This window comes from Tamandua tetradactyla, chromosome 9, assembly GCF_023851605.1.
Source record: "Tamandua tetradactyla isolate mTamTet1 chromosome 9, mTamTet1.pri, whole genome shotgun sequence".
Lineage (NCBI taxonomy): Eukaryota > Metazoa > Chordata > Mammalia > Pilosa > Myrmecophagidae > Tamandua > Tamandua tetradactyla.
The window spans coordinates 18,278,122-18,288,194 of record NC_135335.1 but is presented as its reverse complement, the minus strand read 5'-3'; the positions used below and the strand labels follow the sequence as shown (position 1 = coordinate 18,288,194).

At 35.9% G+C, this 10,073-nt stretch overlaps 1 pseudogene; it reads right to left on the bottom strand.

Moving 5' to 3' along the window:
- Positions 1-7,898: 7,898 nt before the first annotated feature.
- Positions 7,899-8,829, bottom strand: LOC143645922 (olfactory receptor 5AN6-like; annotated as a pseudogene).
- Between the last annotated feature and the right edge of the window lie 1,244 nt (positions 8,830-10,073).

Sequence of the window (10,073 nt, the reverse complement as noted above, 5' to 3'; positions counted from 1 at the left end):
CTGCCTTCATCAGTAACAATATCTAATATTTAACAAGTACCTAAATATCCTAGTCATTCTTCTTATAAAAATATATTAACCCATGTAGTTTTCACATTGGCCTCATCTTAATTGTTAATTTCATATTAACCCCATTTTACTATGAGACACAAGAAAATAAGGAACTTGCCGCTGGTCCCTATGGCAGTAAGTTCCACAGTTGGGAATCTACTCTAGTAGACTGGCTCCAGCATGGGGCATTTAACAGTTACACTATCTGCATATTTATATACAAAATTTGGACCTATTTCATCATCATCTTCCTATTCATTATCATTGTACTATTTAAGTAAATTAATGAATCAGTTGTTAAAAGTTTGAGGACCATTTTAAAGTTATGAATCAATAAAATAAAAGTAGGTAGGAATAAAAAGTCACATGGGCCCAATATCAGCTGTAGTTAAAATAAGTCATTCCCTAGATCGACTGTTATAATGATTAATATCCCCTGGGTCTGCCAAGGTGACAGTGGAGGACAATTGTCAATTTTTCCAAAAGCTATTAAAATTGTAGATTTATGAAAACTAACATGGACATTTTTTTGAAATAAAATTGCATCAACTCACTCTGGATACTCTATTTCAGACTAAGCAAAAGTATTAATTATGTGCAATTAATAAAAATTGGAAAATAAATTAATTACTGAGAAGTAAATTTGCATTTCAATCCACCCTTTGCCTCAGTGATTTGAGGCAAATTGCTTAATTTTTATGTGCCTCCATTTTTTCATTTGTAATGTGTGAATCATCACACATTTGTAGGCTATTCACCTTCATAGGCTTTTGTGAGGACCATTTAATCATGGTACGTAACAGGTATAATAAGGACCTTGCCACTTATTAAGCTCTCAAAAATGGGAGTTGCTATATTGTCAATGAATAATGATTATTTTATCCTAAAAGTGATTTGCTATTACACAGAAAATAGGTGATTATTTGTTGGTGAAAAATTGGGTGTCCTTGGTCCAGATGGGAGCTATCAGCAGAACTCCATGCTTAACCACAAAACTCCATTCCTAACTACAACTACTGGCTAATGTAATTGGGTATTTTTCTTTCAGCTCAAATACCTTGTTTTCTGTTAAAATTAATATGAGCCTACTGAGGTAAGGGAGAGGGAGCATAAGCATTTTAAGAAAACAAAACAATAAAAGGAGGTGTTGAGCCTAAATGCATGAAATCTCTGGGTCAAGTGCATAGGAGTGAAGAGTTATAAAAAGAAGAAGGAACAGAGGAAAGAGTTCCGAACTCGGAAGTCAAGTTTCCCCATTCTGATTTTACCCATCCAGATAGTCCTGTGGATAACTGGCTCCTGATAGGTCTGCCTTGGTGAAATCTGGGAAGTGTTGCCACCACAGTCACCTTCTTCTTGACCTGTATCTTCTAGATGACCATTCATTCACAGAATTCTTTCAATAATCAGAGAACACAAACATCATAACAAGAGCATTAAGGTTGGAGATGATCACTTGCCATAGGCTCTGTAATTTGCATGGCTACTATTGGCCATGGCTGCAAGAGAGGTGCTTCCAACTAAAGACTCTCATAAAGGTTTCCTTAGGGCCCAGCATGGAGAAAGAAGAGGCAATGAATAGATGATGCCATTTTCAGTTAATTATTCTCTAGAGTGATGGATGGAGAAAACAAGTGGAGAAATGTTCCCAGGTTGCTCCATTTATCTACACTAGCATGCATCCCTAGTGACTTAATTGAATCTGGGTCCAATTTTCCTTTCAATGAGATCTAGGATGGACTCTCAGTGTAAGGTGATCATATAATTTATCATCTGAACTGGAAAACTTGGGCTGTGTAAGGAGAATTTATTAATAATGCTATCAGAACCACAAGCATAAACCCAGACTGTCCCAGACAAACCAGATTGTCTGGTCACCCAAAATGTTAAGTATTTGCGTAAACTGTCATTCATTGTATGTAGCTTAAGTGACCATGTTCAACCTCTGGAAAGATCTACTTAGGGTTGAGTACTGACTTCATTATTTAAAAGTCTTGTGGCCTTGATCTCTATTTTGGATTGCTAATGCGGCCAGAATGCAATATTCCAGAACTGGATTGGCTTTTACAAAGAGAATTTATTAAGTTACAAATTGACAGTTCTAACGCCATGAAAATGTCCAAATTAAGGCATAAACAAGAGGATACCTTCATTAAAGAAAGACCAACCACATTCACATGGGAAGGACTAGGGTGATGTCCACTGGTCTTTCTCTCCTGGGTTGATTTCCAAAATGGTTCTCTCAGCTCCTGTGCAGCCTTTTGGCTTTTCCTAGGACAACTTTCCTCTCTGTAAATATCTTTGGATCCTCCTCTCTTTCCTTCTCCAGGGCAAACCCTGGATTTCATCCCTTAGCTTAGGATCTCCTGAGGTATTTTCTGTCTCTAAGCATCCGTGCTCTCCAAAATATCTCCCTCTTAAAGGACTCTAGAAAGCAGATTAAGAACTACCTTGAATGGGTGGGGTCACATCTCCATGGACACAAACTAATCAAAGCGTCCCACCCACCAATAGGTCTGCCCCCACAAGATTGAATTAAAAGAAGTTTTTCTGGAGTCTGTAACAGTTTCCAACCAGAACAGGCACATCACTTAATCTTTCTATCCCTCAGTAAAATGGAGGTGCTAATAGACCAACTAATATAGGATTGTGATGAACTTAAATGAAATAACATCTATAATGTGCCTAGCACATGGTAAGCACTTAATAAATGTCATCATTTCTGTTCATACTTTTTACTGAGGTCATGTTGTATGTGTACTTTTCTATTTAGTTTCTGTTACACATTATTTCACGTATTAAAAAACTTTATAAATTCTATTTTAATAGGCTGCATAATACATTAGTTAATGGTTTCAGTGCGCTAACAGTTTCCTAACTATTGGACATTTACCTTGTATTCTGTTTTATTTTTGATAATATAAATGGGACCCAGGTATTCCTGATCTCACCAACCTTGACTATATTATTATATTATACTTGCTTTTTATTCAAACATTTCAAACCATAATTAAAGCAAACAACACAAAAAATTGTATTAAACAAATGTACAGCATAATGAATTATTATGAAGACAACCTTTTAATTACCATCCAGGTGAGAAGATAGCAGTTTTCTACCCACTCCATATATCTCATCAAATCACAACACCCATCTTTCTAAGAGTTGCCGCTATTTTGATTTTGAAATAATCATATCTTTACTTTTCTTTATACTTTTTTATCATTTAGAAGGTGTATCTGAATGCTAACTTCAGTTTTGTCTGTTCTTAATACATTGGTTCTTGTGCCTGTGTGTACTTCTTCCCCATCATCCACAAACACACTCACACAATCTAAATTTTGCTGATCGCCTCCCCATAGTGCAATTTAATATTTTTCTATTCTCTGTATTTTTTATAAATTGATTGTTGGACATAGAGGCTTCATGTGATTCAGTTTTGATATTTTTAGCAAGTCTATCCCAAGGCAGTATTGCAACTGTTTTAATATCCAAATGTAATAGTTTTTGCCAAAATAGTGGGTGCAAGGTTGCATTTCTCTGATTATTAATTTCATTAAAAATCCATTAATATGAAAACATCCTTTAATATGTTTTAGGAGTATTTTTATTTCCTTATTAAATTCCTATTGACTCAGTTTGCCCATTTTAACTCAGCCATTTGCCCTTTTTTTAATTCATAGGAGTTCATTATATATTCTTGATACTAATCTTTTGTCAGATGTTTTGTATTTGAATCTGCTCCACCAACTTTGTGACCAGTCTTTCCACTTTCTTATGGTGTTGTTTTGATGAATATAAGTTCTTCATTGGAATGTATTAACTGTGTTGTTTTGCTCTTCATTTCTTGTTTAAATAATCCCCTTTCTACCCTTAGGCCACAAAACATTCTCCTATATTTGATTCTAAAGTCTTCTTAATTTGATCATGTACATTTTAGTCTTAAATCCATCTGGAATAGATTTTTGTGACATAGGAAAACAATGTACAAAATTTATGTAGTATATAACCTCAAAATTTTAATAACTAGGTGTACTCCTTAGAAAAGCAGTTTTCAGAATGTAATGCATGACCCATGGGTGTCTCTCAGAACTTTTCATGAGCTCTAAATCATGCATACCTGAAAAATCATACAAAAGCAAGATAGAGGTCAAAGGATTTTAGTGTAACTAAGTGCAAAATGTTCATAGCTATGGTTTCATATGTTTATGAAATGAATATGGTTACATTGCTTCTATCAACATATTACACTAGCCCAAAAGTAAATAAGCCCTGAGTTATTTCTTTAACCATCATAGGGAACCAACCTATATGAGCCAGAGGTGCAGTTGAAGGAGGTAATATTGGAGTTTGGTTTATATGTTCCTGTAATTCCTTCTGGATATGCTTGGATCCAATCCCCAACATGCCATTTCCATTATAAAAGGGACTGTCTGCTCTGTTGGATAGTCACTGTCTACCCTGAATTCAGACACTCAGTATCTATTAGGGCATAGTATCTTTTTAGGACTTGTTTTTCAAGAGAGAGCTGTTTTCTTGTTATAAAGAATATCCTTGTCCCAGAATCATAGGGTTCTGCAATGTTCTGTTATGGCCTGCCAATGACTTTACATGGAATCTACGTCCATTAGGTAGACCTTTAAATTATTAGATGTGTTGGATCATATGGTGAATAGCCAGGATAATTTGCATTATTTGGAACTGCCATAAATTTGTCCTTGCTCTGTATCTCACTTAAAAATGACAGCCTTCTGGATCACCCAATAAAGGATAAGGTCTGTATTCTCATATGTAGTGTATGGTATCTCTAAAATTCTAAGGAAATAACTGAAAGCGGTGTCTTTTTTAATTACAGGAGACATGAGATATAAGAACTTAAGAGGTTATGTTCCAGGATGCCAAAATTAGTGAAACTCTGTAAACCACACCTATATGACAGATTCCTAAATTTTTGTAGGCTTTAACTCTTATTCTCTCGCATTTAGTGTTCTTGTCATTTCCTGCTAACTATATTGGTTAATATGTTACCACATGTGAGAGGTTGTATGGAACTGTTCTAGTAAAGATTACATATATACAGAATATACAACTGTAAGTAAGTTATTACCTAATTAAGTTTACAGTAGGCCACTGTCAGTAATCTTAACCCATCTCTTTTGTTTCAAGGGCTAGACTGGTAAAACTGAAAGGAATGCAGTGGGAGGCACAACTGTTGCATTTTTCAAGTCTTTGATGCCTGCTTTCATCTTTAAACTTTCTTCAGAACACAATGCTTACAATCTGGTTTGGAGCTGAGGACAATTCCAGAGGTTTCTACATGCTTCTTCAAACCAAAATGACCATTACCCATAGGCCAATGAACCAACCTGAATGTTTCCCCAGTAATAAGCCTATCTATCCCAAACATATAATAGGGGACTGGAAAAGTAGCCATAAGCTAGGTCTAAAAACCTATTGGACCTAGCTCATGAGATGTTCTGTGACATGGATTTCAGCTAAAAATCTATTTATTATCTGCCCTCCAGAAGATCCCATTCTAAATGAAGAAACTGTCATGATGTTTCAGGTCTCAGATGTCATTATCAGTTCAGACACAATTTTTAATTGATTTTTAAAAGTACACAAGTCAATCTACACCCTAGTCACTTGTCCATCTACCTTGTAACTTGGAGCACCATGATCTATTTTCCATAGATCAAAGCACCCTAATTTTCATTCCGACTTTTCTGTTCATTATAGTAATAATGTCCACCTTGTATTTGATTATTAAAAGTTGTCAAATGGTCTTGACCATTTTGAGTTCCACCATTCTGAAAGGTAACAGTGAGTTCTGTTCAAAAGTAGCATTCTACTTCACCCCTATTCTATAGAGGCAAATCACCACTAAGCTTCTTAAATATGACTGAGCATCCTTCATCAGTGTATCTTTATTGCCTTAAAGAAGAACATGTCCTATGCTGTCCCCTCTACTCTTATCAACATAGGTGATGATGGGTTTTCAGTTCTTGCATGGTAAATCCATCTGATTATCCCCACTTCCTAAGCTCTGTACCTCTTTCTCTACACTATGCTATGAATGTTCTGGTACCTCTGTTTCATTCTGTAGGGTGTCAGTGTGTCCAAGTTATATGGAGACATTTTTTCACAGGCTCTTAGGATCAGCTCCTGGTGCACTTGATTTGAAGACCTGTTAACTAACAAGATAATAAGTTGTCTATCTTCCATACACTCAATAGTGAATGCTATAACATGATAGGATAACAATAATTAACACCTCTTCAGAAAGAGAAATAAGAGAAGATATGTAGCACTCATTGCCCTATAAAAATTCTACTAGGAAGATCTTATGAAGACCCCTCACTAGATTGTGGACTAAGTTCTGGTTAAGAGCTCCTTTCTTTCTCCCTGGTCCATTTTTCTATGGCACCTATTTTCACCTTCTGGAAAGTCCTTCCTTTACTTTTATCTTCCTTGATGATGTTAGGAGAAGAAACTTAAGAATATTCTCTCCTTGAGGCTGAGCAGCTTTCTCTTTCTAATTCCTGGCCATAGAATATTTGTGATTCAATGACTCTTTTCCATCTCAAATAGACAAATGTTGTTAGTCCAGATTAACAGTTGGCTTCTTATGTACTTATTTGGGTCATCTGTACAACCAGTAGATGCACCCACATTTTTTCCAGATCTCTTCTCTCCTGTCTCCTCCTCTCCTCCTTCTTCACCTACTTTCCCCTTTATCTCTCTCATTTTAAACAACTTGTTCCCATCAAATTTCTGTGGAAGAATCATGCCACAACTATCTAAATATCTTTTCCATGAGTCATTTTGTCTGATTTTAAAAGATTTACTGAGTAGGACTTATGGCCTTTTAGAAGTTTAAACAAGGCATGTGATGACTATATCCTTGATTTGGTCCTTATTAGAATACTGAGTTTAATTGGCCTTTTATTTATCAGAGACCTTCTAATTTTTACCTTTCATAGTTAGACAAGAGACTCAGTTTTATCTTCTAATTGTACAAGTCTCTAAATTTCTTCACTCTTTCCATTTTCTTTCCTTTTTGTTTGAAACCTGACTAATTTTTTAAGCATACCTTTCTCTTCTAGAACTTTGTTAATGCACCCAACAGGAAAGAACATGTGCCACAGCCTCCTGTTTTATCACTTTTCACCTAAAGCCGTATGTCCATTGCTTACATAATATCCTTTCTAAGTTATCACAGAAGATAGTTATACCAAATATTTTACTGTGTCAAACATGAATTGCTATCCTTCCAGCTTGTGGTAATAGATTCCTTGACACATATCACTTGGTTTTAAAGGCACCTACAAATGTTAAGGATTTATGTTCTTTTACAATAGCACATCACCACCTGTACATATTTCAATAACAATTTTCATGCACTTGAGTTATGCAACAATAACAAACAATTTAAAACAAGGGTTTATTTCTTGCTAACATTGCATGCTCCACTTGTGTAAGCTTGGGGGCTTTCTCCTGTGTCATCTCTATCATTATAATAATCAAAATCATCATCATCATCATCATCCCTCAGGGTCAACCATTAATGGGTGTATAGGGAAAAGAGCTGGTGCCAAGGCAGAAAATACAAAGCCTCTGATTGGAAGGAATATATGTCACATGTTTCATTTACCACATCAGGTCATGTGGCCAAGACTGACTTCTAAGAGATGAAGTGTAATCCTTCCCAAAGAAGTGCAGGAGAAGTAGATATTGATCCACAGTTACACAATCTGCTACAAAGATGATGTATTATTATTTCCATTTTTCATGTGTTTTGTACATTTTGTGTCTTTTCCCTAAAAGATACCCCATAATCAATAATACTAGGAGAATATCCTCTTCTTCCATCTGTGTAGGGCATCTTTGATCTCCTTGTTCCTCAGACTGTAGATCAATGGATTTAACATTGGTATCAGCACTATATACAACAGAAGCCAGCTTGTTTTGGTTAAGGGAATCATCAGATCTAGGGCACAAATACACAAAGGTGCCTGAGCCAAAGTAGAGGGTCACTGCTGTCAAGTGAGAAGCAGAGGTGTTAAAGGCCTTCGACCTTCCTTCAGCTGAAGTATCTTCAGAACAGTGGCAACAAAATAACCATAAGATGTCATGATGATCAGGGCAGATGCAAGTCCAAAGATCACTGTGAGCAGAGAGGTGATGACTTGTAAGAAAAAGGTGTCAGAGCAGGACAGGGTCATCAGTTGGGGCAGGTCACAGAAGAAGTGGTTGATGACATTTGACCCACAGAAATGGAGCTGAAGTAAGCCACACACTTGTATTAATGAGCCAAAGAATCCAGTTATATGATACTGTCACCATCTTCACACAGAGTTGGGGGGACATGATGGCTGTGTAGAGCAGAGGATTGCAAACAGCAGCATATCGATCATAAGCCATGGCTGCCAGAAGAGTACACTCAGTCAGAGCCACACTTGCAAAGAAGAAGTACTGCATGGCACTCCCCAAAAGAGAGATGGATTTCTGTTCCTGAAAGAAGTCTGAGAGCATTTTGGGAGTTGTGGTGGAAACATAGCAGATATCCAAGAAGGCAAGTTTATTGAGGAAGAAGTACATGGGTGTGTGCAGGTGAGAATCTATCTTGATTAGGATGAAGAGACCCAGGTTCCAGGACACCGTCATGAGGTAGATCCCTAGGGATATTGAAAAGAGGACAACTGTGAGCTTTGGAAATTCAGAGAATCCCAAGAGGATGAATCTTTTAACTGCAGTGCTGTTTCTTTCTTCAGCCATTGCCATGGTGCTTCTGAGGCATTTTGGAAAAAAAGGAGAAAAAAATCACTTATTCCAGTTTTCTAAAAGGATATTAAAATTAAATATATGATGGCCTCAAAAATTTTTAATTAATTAATTAAAATATAAATGTACAAAACTACTCTGTTTTTCAGCCTTTCGCCCTGTAAACATGTCTTATTAACATGAATTCATGAATTCACATTAAAAGAAATTGCTGCACAATTTTTATTTCTTAATATTTTAGGAAAGCTTTTATTGAAGTATAACCAATGTACATAAAAGCACATCTATCTATAATTGTGTAAATCTCAACCTACATTGGTTTTTTGGAAGAGTGTATCTGGAAAGAAATGACCCTTCAAGATGAATGCATTGGGAATGTAGGAGCAAAGTGAAGCCTATTCAGGAATTTAAAAATTAGAAAGAGGAACTAAATATTGTGTTCTGGCCATAAATGGAGGACTAATTACTCAAACCAACAGCTAAAAATGTCGGATAAAACATATTAACAATCTTCTCAAAAGCAACAATTAATTGGTAAAAATGTAAATGTAGTAGAAAGCAAACAGTAAATGAACATGGGAACCCAGGAAGATAACAGAACGGCGAACCTGGATTTAGCATTGAAGACATTTTTCAAACTAAGTGGACCTGAAAATATACAATTATTAGCTTCATAGCATTCCTAGGGTCTTGAATAAGCACCCAATCAAGGTGTAAGGAGTAACAGGAGGCTTACATAAAAGCTGAGGTCCCAGCACGCCACATCATTGATACAGATGAAACTGACAGAATAATCATCCTCCCAAAGAACTGTAAGGAAAGTTCTCTGTCTAAAATATTGGCATTGAGCAGAGAGGGTGAAATTGTTTTACTCTCCCCTAGGAATTTGTAAATATAAGTCATTTCAAACCACATTTCTTTAGTTTAAAGGCAAATGCAACTCAACATAGCAAGTTCATAGGCTGCTTGGTTGGAGTCTACTATAATATCAGGAGCCTGTAGCAGATTAAGTGAAAAACAAAAAATGAAATAGTAACTAAGAAAAAAATAAAACTTGTAATGTGTGGAAGTTTGAAAGAGTCAGCTAAATAATTCATGGTGCAAAAAAGAAGTCATAATAAAAATGGAAAATATTTCAACTAAATAAATATCAAAACAAAAAACAGTACCAAAACATGTGGCATATATAAGAATTGAGAAAAGACATGGAATGACATACAACTAAATCATTTAGTGTT